At 45.3% G+C, this 14,119-nt stretch overlaps 1 protein-coding gene across 1 annotated transcript in view; it reads left to right on the top strand.

Annotated features, from left to right (window-relative positions):
* The first annotated feature begins 7,898 nt into the window (after nt 1–7,898).
* PDZK1 (PDZ domain containing 1) overlaps nt 7,899–14,119 on the top strand; it is a 206,388-nt gene continuing 200,167 nt past the window's right edge. Inside the window, exon 1 of the mRNA XM_075434214.1 lies at nt 7,899–8,195. The gene's annotated coding sequence lies outside the window, so the exon portion shown is untranslated. The remainder of the gene's footprint in view (nt 8,196–14,119) is intronic.

A 14,119-nucleotide genomic window follows, 5' to 3' on the forward strand; every position in this document is an offset into this window, starting at 1 on the left:
GGCGTGATCACAGCAGCTGACAGAACAGCAGCACCCAGCCAAGTGGAAAATACAATTTCCAGAATATAAAAACATGCATTCCCAGAGACAACAATCTGCCTAAAGAAGTAATCTGTTAAATGTAGTTACCCAGTAATTTAACAGTGAAAATGATCAAGATTTCTCTAGTGGCTCTCATCTCAAGATTCCCTCAGACCCCTACACTGTTTGTTATAATTAGGACTAGATTTTATACTTACTAAGGGCTGACATAGCCAACTAATTTCTTAGGCAGTTATCACTTTGGATGAATAATTGTATTACATAGTCTCTAAACTTTAGAAAAATACAAAATATGGAGGACTTCCTCACTTTTGAAGGAAGGAGGAAAGCATGGAGATTTTTGCCAGCTTCTGTAGTTCTTTTCACTACCTGAATATATGCATTGATGTATGTTGGCTCGAAGAAAGCCACTAAAGCCCCAGTGGACAACCGGAATGAAAGTTACTAAATCTAAGAAAGAGATTTTAAACTTCTTCGTGACATAATCTAGTTGTAAATCAGGATATAAGCATCCGTGTCCTCCCTCTCAGCTGCGTATCATATTCAGTTTTCACATTTTGGTAACTCTGTAATGAATTTTTCTGGTAACAGGAAGTTTCATGGTTTTCTTCTGAGTGACTTCCCATTGCATTCTTCCTTTCCCATCCACCATGAGGCAAAATTCATGCTTTTTAAAGTCCCGTACTCTTTCTTGTTCTTCAGTTATTCACTGCTGTACATCTCCTTTCCCACCCCTTGTCCATAGAAGTTGTGGCATTTCCTTTTTCCAAGAGGGAACCTTGGCCTCTGTATTTTTCTTTGGAGAAGAATAACCCAACATAACCTATCCCATATACCATGCTAAATCTGCTGTGGGGCATACCTGAGCTTAATCCAATGGCCTCTGTCACGGCAGAAGGTTTGAATATGTGGAGTGTAAGTGTTCTTTACAGAGGATAAACATAATCACATTTTTCCCATCTAGATATACAGCAATGAGATATATGCATTTCATTAAGCAAAAATGATCAGCTGTTTTCCTAAGCAGCAATCTTCATTCTCCCTTAATAGTCAGACTTTAAGAGAACTGAGAGCGTTTTAATTAAAGGATGCAAAAAAATGGTCTGATTTTGAGAGATGCTGAGCACCTGATACTGCAAACTGCAGATGGTCTGTCACTGCCCCTGCTGAACTGCTTCTCTGACCCTCATTAAGGGCACACCACAGCACATGACTGTGATGGCTGTGCAAGGCAGAGTCAACGAGGCTACATCCCTCACTCTCTAGATGCCGCAATGTAAATAATAACCTCATAACCCTTGCCATCTAACTGAAGTTAGCCTGGCATTCACATATCATATTTTATGCCAAATGTGAAGTTATTTATAGTGAAGCAGAAAATGCAAGAACTGTGAGGCATCAGGCCCTAGGTCATCCCGGGACCCAGCAACAGCTCCTAAAGATGGCTCGGATGGCAAACACTGGCAGCTGAACTTCAGGTTCAGCAAGCTTCTGCTCACTTCACCTGTCTGTGAAGTCACCCATTGAGCCCTCTCACACTGCTCTGAGGGGGTTTTGTCCTTGAGCTGAGCCTGTTGCAAATCTCTGTGTCGCACTGATTCAGTGTCCCTTCACATCTTGCAAGCTAGTCAGGATATGTACAATAGATACACTTAAAAAGAGAGCAAAAGAGTAAAGGGATTTAAAAAAGGGAGAAGGTGGTCAACTAGAGCTCTTCTAAGAGCAGAGCAGTAAAAATTGAAAAGGCGTGTGTGTCCCCTGCGATGATGAGATGTTGCCCCTTCTCCAAGACAGTGTGGCCCTAGAGACTAAGCGGAAACTTTTATACTTGCCTTTCATACACTTGGTGGGAGGAAATCTTTTCTGGCAACACTATCTGCCACATTAATTTCTTTCATCAGTTTAATCTGTTTTGTCTTGTGCTTGATGTCTTTGGCTATGTAGGAGTAAACACAGTCAGAGCCTCTTCTCCACTCCCCAGAAAGCAAATGCAGTGTGTCCAGGAGTGGCTCTGACCAAGGGCGTAGTGGGGCCCATCCCCATCACGACTATGAAAACTTCACTAAAACCTTTCTTGGTCCCTCTGTCTTATGACTGACATGCGCTCCTGAGATAACATGACAAAGGTATGTTAACAAGGAGCTGTCAGGTAACAGCAGAAGCAGCAAATACCAAGCCACAGCATGTAGCAGCTTGCTATCACACGTAACTGGTCCAGAGTGGGGTTTTCTTGGGGTGCGTGGGGAGGTGGTCAGCAGTGTGAAACTGTTTCACAGAGCTCCCATACTTTCAGGCACCTGCATCTTAACCCTCATTGGGGATTTTACCAGCAGTCCCCAAGGTCACAGCGGATGGGAATGTGGCAACTCAGGCTGAGCATGACAAGGTGCATGCAGCAGAAAGCTACAAAAGTCCTTCACAAATGAATGCCTGGTTTCTTTGTGTTGTTTTTTTCTGCTACATAACCACACACTCTTGCCTTCTTAGCATTCTCTTGGCAATGAATAACCCATATTGTTCTTACCTGATACAATACTCTTCTCCTGATCCCAGCATATTATATGCAGACACACACTAGTCCCTGCTACAAAACATTCTTCTGAGATCCTTACAACTATAATACACTAAAGAAGCCACTGACAGAGTCTGTGTACAGCTAACTCTAAATCCATCCCACCCCAGTTTGCTGTAACTACAGTGCCAAAGAGAAGCAGCCCTTGGCCTGTGCTCTCTTGCAAGCCATGCCTGGCCATCATCTCAGAGCGCTAGTTAGCACAGGCTACCATCACACCCACGCATGTGAGGATAGAAATTAAACAGCACAGGCAGTGATATGTTCGTGCTCAAGTCCTTGCTCTGGCCCTGCTTTGCTCACTGGAAAGATGTGGCTCTGTAAGTCTGCGCAGGCATACCCCGAGCTGAGGAAGGAGACAGGAATAGTAGCTACGCATTAACCTCCTAAGCCATCTGCAGCACTAAAGCGGGAGCTTTACCACACTCTTCACCAGCATGCTATTATGCTCTTCCAGAACAAAAGCCTTTCTTTTCTCGAACCCATGCCTGGAAAGGAAGAAATATATGAGGAAAAAAATCAGCATCCCCACGTGATTAACCTCCAGGCCTGTGGATACGATCCAGGCAGAGAGGAAAGGCGGCTGTCAGCAAACCCCAGCTGCCAGATTTACATTAGTGAATGGGAAAGGATGAAGCAGAAGGGAAGAGGTAAAGCTTCTTAATATCCCTGGAAAGAAACATCCCAGAAAGAAACAGAGCCTGCAAACAAAGGAATGCCACACAGGAAATACAAATTATTCACCTGATTTATTGCACAAGGGAGATTTAAATGTGATGAAAAAGCCCCCAGACTTTCAGATGTATCAAGTCTGTAGCGTCCAGAAGGGAGGGGAACTTACAAACAGCAGTGGCTTACAAACCAGCTCCAGCCCTTCTTTCACTCTGTACTGGTGTGAGGCAGAGTTTGCAGACAGAGAAAGAGGAAAGCAAACTGGACTTCATGGCTGGATACTGTAATTTCAAACAGTGTGGTAAACTAGATTCCCTGCCCCACTCTGCTCCCATACCACCTTTACAGGCCAGTTCATTATCATTTACCACACCAGCCCTAGGGAGGGAGAGCTGAGATGCCAGAGAAGCCATTAGCTGGCATGTGCAGGAAAATTATTTCATAAGTCACATCACTTCCTGAGGCTCTGGAACGTGCTGCAGGGCAGTGCTGTTTTTTCTATTTCCTTCCACCCCCCTAAAGGTTACAAATGCAAAGAGCTGAGAGAAGCTGCCTTTTGAAGTGGAGGGTGACTGTGACTCATGTCAACCTTCCATAGCCTTGCTGATGTCTTCAGCTCCAGAGTTTCTGATTTAGTTTGTGGAGAGTTCATAGTAAAATGGTCAGAAAACCCTCCTGGGGTTCTCCAGGCCACACACATACCTGGAGAATCATCTTGGAAGAAATTTCTGAAATGCTGGTGACTAACTCTGTCAGCTCAGGGAAGAAGCTGTGACTAGCATCATCACTGGTGATGAAAATTGTTCGGAAACAAAAGATAGATAGGGAATGTAATAATGAATTCAAGGAACCCAGTCGTTCTACTGCTCATCTAAGAAAATGTTTGTGTCTGCATCAAGTCCCTCAGAAAGGGACTGAAATGCATGTCACACACCTCAACAGTGTTCGGCATCCACAGCCTAGCCACCACACCAATTATTTATTTGCTTTTTATTTATCATTCCAGCAATCCATTATTATCGTTTGTGCTGTCATAGTGTCTTGGAGCCTGAGTCCAGGATCAAGACTTTAATCCGGTAGGTGCTGTGGAAACTCAGGGCAAAAAGACTGTCTCAAAAAAATTGAGATCTAAGTACACAAGAAGTGTGGGCCTTCTTCCTCTGGTAAAAGTAGTGGCCCTGTACGCAGCTATTACCTGTTCAGTGACCCGTTTTTTTTTTTTCAAATGCAGAGGATTAAAGAGCTTTATCTAAACTAACGCAAATATCACTGAAGATAGATAGAACTTTCCCACTGTTGCTTGATTTTCAGTTTGACATACACTTTTTCTAAACGGAAGATTAAAACAATCACGAAATACTTTTTCATAAGCCCAAAAGCTAGGTGTGCTGTAGAACAGCTTGCTGGAGGGATGGAGTGGATACCAAAAGTATAAATGTGTTCAAAAAGTGTCTCTAGACACTGTTATAAAAAAGATCACTCAAGGTGATTACATACAAAGGCATAGCTAGCGTTTTGAACTTGTACTGCCTAAGCTTCAGCAAGACAGGAGGGTGTACCAGGACAAGGATCTCTCTGTACTTGCCTGGGTCTTACACTCTTTTCCTATGTACCGACTGCCAGCTCTCCTCAGAGAGAAGATAATGGACTTAGAAGGACTTTCTGCCTGACCCGGTACGACTGTTCCTATGTAAAAGAACACAACAAAATATTTACTCTGAAAAATAAGCTTTAAATTGCTGCCTATTCTAATCAAAACAGAAAAACCCTTCTTGCTACCATCTAAGCTATTGCTATGAGGCACACTACTTGATCAAGATGCCACCACACTGAGTAGGGGGCAGCTTTGATCGTGAAGTACAATCTGAGGATGAGCCACAGTTTGAAACCAAAAGAACACTCAAAGTAGCAATGAGCAAACCCAAAGCAAACACCACAGGAAGCAAGAGGTCCTGAGGAGATATTTGCAGCAGGAGCTGGAGAGATCGCTTGCTCACACTGTGACATCCAATGCCCTTGCACTGTGTTTTGGGAATTACCAGAGAATTTCTGCCACCGTCAATGTCACATGAGCAGTTTTCCCTAGGAGAAAAAAGTTTTTAAAAGGTTTATGGGCAGTGCAGAATAGCCATATACTAAATTGTCAGTTCTAGGGAGGCGCTTTCGTATTTCCCTTAGACTGAGTGTAGTGGTATCAATCTGCAGAGCGAACACAGGTTAATCAGAAACAGTCAACTCTTACTCATTAGGACCAGTGAACAGAGCAGGACTGTTTTGCTTAACCTCTGCTATTTCTAAGGACACTTGTGGTATAATTAAAAATTCATTAATTCAAACAATAGCAGGAGACACACATGACTGGTAGCTGAGGGAGGAGAAGACTGTACTCACTAGAGCCAAAACCTGCCAAAGAAAAACCTATGTTCAGCTCATATACAACTGGAACTTAAAAAGCCTGCAGAAGACAAGACCTAAGCGGCCACCTCAGAACCTGGTAGACAACAAAATAATCCCGGGAGACTGCCTCTAATCAGACTGATGAAGACAGTGTGGCTGTGTGATGCAGGTAGTTGTTAGAGCTGCTATCTATAAAGGTTTTCCTTCACCACTTTGAATAACCAGCATTATAAATAAACTTCTAGTCCTTTCAGCTTTTTAAAGTTTTTGTGGAACAAAAGTTTACAATGGTATGTAGGGGCTGGTTTCGCTGAAACACTTTTTTGGTTTGCTTGAAAAGCAAAGACTTGTGTAAACAGAGGTCTAAAGATTGTGAGCTAAAGGAAAGAGTACTAACTAGCACCCAGGATTACTTAGTATCAAGGTAAAATACGTGCCAGGAAAGTGAATTGCAAACAGCATGTAAAGGGGAGCTCAAAGCACTGCTTGCGAAGAGGTGGTGTGTGTGGTGCTCAGCCTCCTTGGACAATGAGCTAGAAGCCCAACAGGGTCGTGTTGCGTGCCGAGGCCCAGTGCTGAGAGCCGAGCAGAGGGAGAGAGAGGGCACCGAACTGGTGTGCAGTTGTCGGTGGGTGCTGGAGAGCCGGGGGCTCGGCCCAGGGACAGCAGATCAGGTACCTCCCAGGCATGTCTAAGCACATCCCTAAGGTATCTCTCACTTCAGAATCTCCTGCTCCAAGTACATGACTCTGTCGGTGGCCCTTTTGCCTTTGCAGAAGAGCCAAGCATGTACTCGTCCACCTCTGCACCACATCATACACAGCCTAGCACCGCTTCCTCGCAGCCCGGCCATAACATTTCAGAGGAGGCCAACAGTCTCATCCACAATCATGCACTTGTGAGCATCTGAAACCCCACAGCAGTCAGGTGCTTGAAACAGACCTTCCCCTTCTTCCCCCCATGAGGCAGAGACTGGAAAGTCTCTGGCTGTGCTGTCATTCAGCGAGACCTGGACAGGCTGGAGAGTTGGGCACAGAGGAACCTGATGAAGTTCAACAAGGGCAAGTGCAGGGTCCTGCACCTAGGGAGGAGCAACCCCATGCACCAGTACAGGCTTGGGGCGGACCTGCTGGAGAGCAGCTCTGTGGAGAGGGACCTGGGAGTGCTGGTGGACGACAAGTTGATCATGAGCCAGCAGTGTGCCCTGGTTGCCAAGAAGGCCAATGGGATCCTTGGGTGCATCAAGAGGAGTGTGGCCAGCAGGACGAGGGAGGTTCTCTTTCCCCTCTGCTCTGCCCTAGTGAGGCCCCATCTGGAGTACTGTGTCCAGTTCTGGGCTCCCCAGTTCAAGAAAGATGAGGAGCTATTGGAGAGAGTCCAGCAAAGGGCTGCGAAGATGATGAGGGGACTGGAGCATCTGTCCTGTGAGGAAAGGCTGAGGGAGCTGGGTTTGTTCAGCCTGAGGAAGAGAAGGCTGCGAGGGGACCTTATAAATGCTTATAAATATCTCAAGGGTGGGTGTCAGGAGGATGAGGCCAGACCCTACTCAGTGGTGCCCAGCGACAGGACAAGGGGCAATGGGCACAAACTGAAGCACAGGAAGTTCCATCTGAACATGAGGAAGAACTTCTTCCCTCTGAAGGTGACGGAGCACTGGAACAGGCTGCCCAGGGAGGTTGTGGAGTCTCCTTCTCTGGAGATATTCAAGACCCGCCTGGACAAGGTCCTGTGCAGCCTGCTGTAGGTGACCCTGCTTCGGCAGGGGGGTTGGACTAGATGACCCACAGAGGTCCCTTCCAACCCCTACCATTCTGTGATTCTGTGGTTCTGTGAAGAGACGACGACCATGCAGCAGCCTTTCCACCCGATTTAGGATACACCAAGCACCCATCCCCCGAGGATTAGCCCTGCTCCTCCCAGCCCGTGGAGCCGGGAAGGTGACACCAGCGCAGGGCAGCCCCCGCGGGGGGGGAAGGGGGGGAACACCCCTCCCCAAGGCACATCGCCCCGGAGCCGGCGGGGGGGGGGGGGGGGGCGGGAATGGTCACCCGGCCGCTGGGCACACCCCCGCGCACGGCCGAGCATCGCCGCGTATCGCCGCGTATCGCCGACCATCGCATCGCCGAGCACCGCCGCGCCGCATCCCGGCGCCCCTCCCCCGCCCCGCCCCGCCCCGGCGGCTCCCGCGGCGCGCGCAAGTTGCGGGGCGGCGGAGGGGCGCGGAGCCGGCGAGCCCGCCGCCCTCCGGGCAGAGCAGCGGTCGGGGCGGCACCGGGATTCTCTCTCCCTCCCTCCCTCTTTCCCCTCCCGTCCCCGGGTTCTCTCCTTTCCCGTTGGCGGCGGGGGGAGCGGCGGCCGCGGAGGGCAGCGCTCCGCTCCCCTCGCCCCGGGGCCGGCGCCTGACGCGGTGCGGACGCGGACACGTCCTCGTGAAAACAGCTCCCGGCGTTTCCAAAAAAAAACCAAAAGCAAGCCAAGCCCAAACAGACCACGCACTTGGATAATTAAAACGGTAAATCGAGGTAACTTTTCGTTGTCTTGCTTGCTGTGTGCTTATGTGTGTGAGTGTTTAGGGCTTAGCTGGCTTTATTGTGTCGTCCTTGGGTTTTTGTTAATTAGCTCCTCTCGTGCCGCCGGAGAACTTGAAATATTGGGGTTTCGAACAGAGCAGGACTCTCCCTGCTTTACCCGAAAGTTGGACTGAGGAATGAAAACCTTCCTCGTCCGTACCAGCCTTGCAAATGTATTTACTTGTTTTATTAACCTGAACGTAGATGAAATTTTGCGTGGCAGCATCCCCCCGAGTTTGCTTTTCCTGAGTTGAATTCTTGCCGAGGCTGTCTACGACGGCGTAGCTCTGTGTGTGTGCGCGGCACAGAGGCAGTCCTGTCCGCTGATTGATTTCGCGTGCTGGCGTTCGCGTCTGAAAATCGAAGTAGACTTTGAATCGCTTTAGTTTATGGTGTTTACAAGTGAACTGTCTTCTCTTCTCGTCCTGATTCCACTTGTGGATCCTGCCGACACGAGGCCACCCAAACCAAATCAAGTGGTGTTTCTAAGCCCTGTAATTGTTTAATTTCCATTTTAAGTGACAGAAATGTGCTGCAGTTTGTACAGTTTGCACAATGTGTATAGCTCTTTAATCCTGTAGGCTTCAGTTTGAGAGGTTATTAATTTTGTACAGTCACTGTATTAGCTGGATGCTTTATGAGACTGGGCAACTCCAGGCTTCCTGCACATTACGAAAACCAACTTTGGGAGATTATTTGTCTTTGCTTTGTTAGATATTATAATTTGATAGACATTTATGCTCTCTACTAGTAGCTGTTCTTCTTGGAGTATTAACCCAGCAGGCATTTAGCTGAGGAAAATAAAACTGAGATGTCAGTTTGAAAAAAAAATATATATATACATATCCATGTATACCTGGAGAAAAGGCTCCCTTACTCTCATAAAATAAGGGAAAAATCAGAGTATCATTTGCATAGCTGCTAAAAATGACTGACATGAACTTTGCAGCAAAATATGAGTGAAAATGCCAAGTATAACTCGGGAAAAACTTAGCTTAGTGTAGACTCTGTAGTTCTTCACTGATTTTGTTTCTTTCCCTTCTAAGAAGTCATTCATGTATTGGTTTACCTACCTGTACGTAAATGTGCGTGTGCACCTGCACAAGCACCCGTACCAGCCTGAGAGTGTCCAAGCACGGGGCTTGTGATTCCACGTTTTGAGCGGCAGAGGACTACAAACAATGGTGAGGAAAGGTAAAAGGAGAGGAGATTCACAACACGTAATCTTGGGCAGACACCTTTAGGGACCTCAGTAGTCAAGCAAGAGAGAGATAGGACCCCACGTGCCCCTTGAAGCGTGCAGCATACGCTTCTGCTCCTAACTGCTGACCGCTGTGATCGCGCCTGTGTTGGAATTCCGCTTCCAAAAACTTCATGCTCATCCGTCGTTTATCTTGTTATTGCTGAAAATGGGATAGAATATGCATTAGTTGTTTATTGTCCACTGAATACTGAGATCTGTTGACCCAAGAGGCAAATAATTTGGTTAGGGGCTAAAAATAATCTTTGTTCATGAACATACAGACCGCTGCGTGCTGACACTGCACACTAACTTTTTGCAGGGTTGCATTAAATGGGAATATGGGAGTAGGGGGTATCGTTTCTCCTGCCCGTAGGACACGAGTGGTTAAGTGACCGGCCAGCAGTGCTGCTCGCAGCATTAGTGACTCCTGGGAGTATTGCTGTTTGAACACTGCAAAAGGTACAGCAGTGACCTTTGCACCCAGTTGTTTTAAGGTACTGTAAGCACACTACTCGTGGTACCTCTGCCTCTTCACACTTACCATTCACAGGCATGACAGTGCCTTCTTTCTTTGGTGTCATTTCTGCCAAGTCCAGATTTCTGCCAAGCCCATCATAAATACCCAAAAGTTTCTTCATTGTGATTGTGGAGGCTGAAGCTCTTGGAGTGTCAAAGGAGGAAAAAAAGGTAATCAACTCTAAGCCACTGTGAAACGTTAATACAATAATTAAAATAGATTTTTAGGTAACTCAGAAATTCTGCTTTCTTCAGAAGAGATTAATCAAGCCTCTGTTTGTTTGTTGTTGTTTATTTTTTCCCGAAAGTTTTGGACTCTACAACTCTTGCTGCCTGCAAATAAGCAAGTTTCCTTGCATATTTCCTTGCAGAATTCCTCCTCCTTCCTTTCTTCCTTCCCCCCTGCGAGCTCCAAATTGCCTGGTTTTTCATCCAGGCAGCAAATGAAAGGGCTGACAGAATGCACTCACGCAGGAGGCACTTGCCGCTTGCACAGTCTGACTTTTCTGTACCAAGATTCCTCTTGAGCTGGGGTTACAGACAGAAAGGGCTCACGCTGCACACGACATCTCAGGTGCTCGTGCAATTTTCTGCCAGTTCCCCATGTGAGGATGACATACCACTGTTTTAAGTGTTCAAGAAGGCATAAATGATTAAAATTCAGATATTTTTAATAAGTTGCTGATGCATGGCTGTTAGAAGTTACAACTGAAGTTGTTGGATCTGAAAGTGCAACACCTTTTTGCCTCAATTTCCTTTTAAGTTATTAATTGGAAAAAGCCTTATATACTGCCAGACTCAGTGGCTTGCTCCTAGTATTAATCCTTCACCCAGAAACAGGGGAAATAAATGCATAACTTCAAAATGAAAGATAAATTGACTTTAAGACAGCTTTAATACTTGAAATCATTTTTTATACCTTTGTCTTTTAAATGACTGATTTCCACCCGTGGGTGTCCGTTTAACCTGTGAGATAACTTTAGAAACTGCTGGGCGCAATTTGTACTATGGGATCTGAAGTGACTAACGTTAGCTACACAATATAATGCATTTGCATTATTTGATGGGTTGTATCTCTTGGCTTTGGATGTGCTTTTTTTTTTTTTTTATGTTGCATTCTTGCCTGCAGGGTTTCTCTGTAATTTATGATCACAAACAAAGGTTACAGACTCTCTAATTCAAGCCTCAAGTGTTACGGCATTTTTATCCAAATGCTCATTTACTTTGTCATAGCATTTAGCAAGAAGGATCAGTCAATGTGATCTATTATTCTGCAGCTATTCTGTGAAGAAGTGATTCTATCCAAAATGTGTCCCCTAGTTATAGTTGTTTGCAAACTAATTTTACATATGAGACATAAGGTTGCCCTCTGCTACCACACCGTGTTTCCACATGTAATAAAGTTGGAGAAGTTTCAATGCAAGAACAAAACAAAGTACTTTTTCAGTTGACATTTGATGTCCGTGGTGAGAAAGTTGCACAAGGCAGTTGTTCCTGGCAAAGGAGCAAGTCCTTCGGTGTATAGGCTTCACATTTTAATTAAAGCCAGGGCACATTTCAGAAAATGGTGGGAATGTGTCTTATATATATTGAATTTCAAGTGTTACTTTCGTGATGGTTCATCTTACAAATTAGTGATGGAGTAAGAGAAGGGAATTGGTGGTCATTTCCTTCGCACTCTCGTCATGTCCTCAGTCCTCCTGCTGTTCCTGCAGGAAGAAAAGCACATGGGAGTACAGTAAACTATGCGTATAGTTACTATACAGTAAACCTAGACATCCTAGGAGTTGACTAAACAGTTTTGAGTTCGCTTTGCCTACAGTAGGAGTGTACCAAAGCATAGTTTGGGAGGCTTACTCAGAAATGGAAAAGCTAGGTTTGACTCTTACCGCTGTGCATCTCTGTGTATGCACTTGCAGGTTTTCTGCAGGAGAGAGGCAGAGAGCCCAAGACTAAAGGCTGGGGAGCTAGTTTTAAACAGCAAACATGGCTTGCTCCGCCACGAAGCATCAACAGCTCAGCACCACAAAAAGCCCAATCTAAGGACTCCCATGTCACTGGCTTCATCAAAAAACGCGAGGATTTCTATAAAGCACTAGTTGTGATATTGTCTTTTGGAAAAGTACAGCAGCAAACAAGCAAGTAGCCTGGTCGAACGTGTTTAAGCATTGTTTGTTCTTGTCAAAGTGCAAGCTGAATTTTGAAAGTTTTGAATGGCAAGCAGCCCCAAATTGAAGACAGGGGTTATCAAAGTGGAAAATATAGCCACCTAAATTCAATTTTTAAATTATTTTTCTCTAGAAAAATCTTGGGCCTAATTCACTGCATTTTGTAAGAAACCATTGCTCCACTATGTTAAATGACAATGCTTCTTTTTCAGGCTTTGACTGAACTGTTTTTTTGTTGACAGTGGAAAATAGAAAGGTTTCATAGCAAAAAGAACCTAAAAAGAATCAGCAAGTCAGCTGGCCCACGTGCAAACGCAGCAGTTATGCCTTCAGGTGCTAAACAGTTGAGAAGTCATTCTCTGCCACAGGAGTACGGGGTTGTATAGACAGCTTGTTAGCAGGACTGTCGCTGTGAGGTGCAAAGAGAGGTGAAGGCGATCTGGCTGTCTGCTTGTGTACACACATACGTGTGTGTGCTTGTATGCGTATGTACACAAACACACATGCCCATTTCATGGAGGTCAAATATAAAACCCATATGAATGAATTAAAAGTTGCAATGAATTATGAAAAAAGTTTGGGAATGTGACTTGCTGGATGAAGAAAGAGGAAAGGAGATCAGAAACGAAAATGAAGAGTCATGAAAAGTTCTGATCCATTATGTAAATTCTGGACAGAGTAGGTGAGAGGGACTGGAACTGGCTTATCTAACCCAGAAAAGCTACTGCTTGTTCAGTAATGAGAGGTGTTTAGAATTTGATGGCTGTTTTATGATAATGCAAAACCAGGAATTCCTCCAAAGGGTACTTTGTACCTATTGAAGTGTGGTTGCATTTGGCAGTTGCTCGTGACTTTATGAGAACTTCTGAACTCTGTTGCTATAAGTCACAACCAAAAATACGACAATTTTAGAAACTTTTGACCTTCAAAATACAATTTATGAGCATTTAATTACTATACCTGTAACTGTATAGTCATGTCTGCAACAACAATTATGGGCAAACAGACAACAGTCAGATGGCTCTTCCCCCTTTTTTCACAGTAGTGGGAATGAAAGTTTATTTTAATCAAGTTTCATTCCTTTTCCCCATAGTAACACTTCCTTCCTAGAGCTGTCTGTAGTTTGTTCCTACAACAGCTGAATGAGGAGAGCAGAACAGTTGGCTTGGGTCTTTTCATGGACAGGAATGCCAACTGTTCTCTGCTTATTGCTTCCCACCTCTGACAGAGGACACGGTGCTCAGTGAATCACTCTTAAGGTCAGCAGCATGGCATGACGTCGGCATCACATTGCGTCTTCCCCCCTCCCTCTTTCTGCCAGTCTTGCCATCTTCCTTACCTCACAGCAGCTACGTTTCAGGCAGACCACGCTCTCCTCATCCTCAGCTGTCAGAGTTCCCTGGTCTTTTTTGAATTCCCGCATTGCTACTGATTGCACTCACTTGAAAGCACCAGCGCTGCCCTGACTGAAAAACCTTCTGTGTGGGCAGCAGTAATCATCGTGGCTGTTGTTTTCCTCCCCCGAGTCCAGTGCATGACACTTACCATAGGGCTGCTGCAATATATGAAAACCAAGCATTTTCCAGTTGTAAGTGCAGATGATTTCTTTCTATCAGAACCACATTTATTAGTCTCTAGATGTATAGATTTAGGCCATAATTTGATATTTTGTTGATCTTTCCTCTGGGAGAAAAGGAACATATTTCCGTCTTTTTACCTAACATAAACGTTGTTGATTTGATAGCATTAAATCTGTCTGGTTTATTTGTATGAAGCATAAGATTATCTATGAAGCTCAGTATGGAACAAAGGTAGCTTGGACAAATCACTGTAGTAGGTGGTGATGGAGCCCACGGAGCACAAGTTTGCTAACTCACTGCAGTGACGGTGGTTCACTGAGTCACTGATGAGAAGGGGGTGCTCTGAAACCGAAAGAGAG

Source organism: Opisthocomus hoazin, chromosome 1, assembly GCF_030867145.1.
Source record: "Opisthocomus hoazin isolate bOpiHoa1 chromosome 1, bOpiHoa1.hap1, whole genome shotgun sequence".
Classification (NCBI taxonomy): Eukaryota; Metazoa; Chordata; class Aves; order Opisthocomiformes; family Opisthocomidae; genus Opisthocomus; species Opisthocomus hoazin.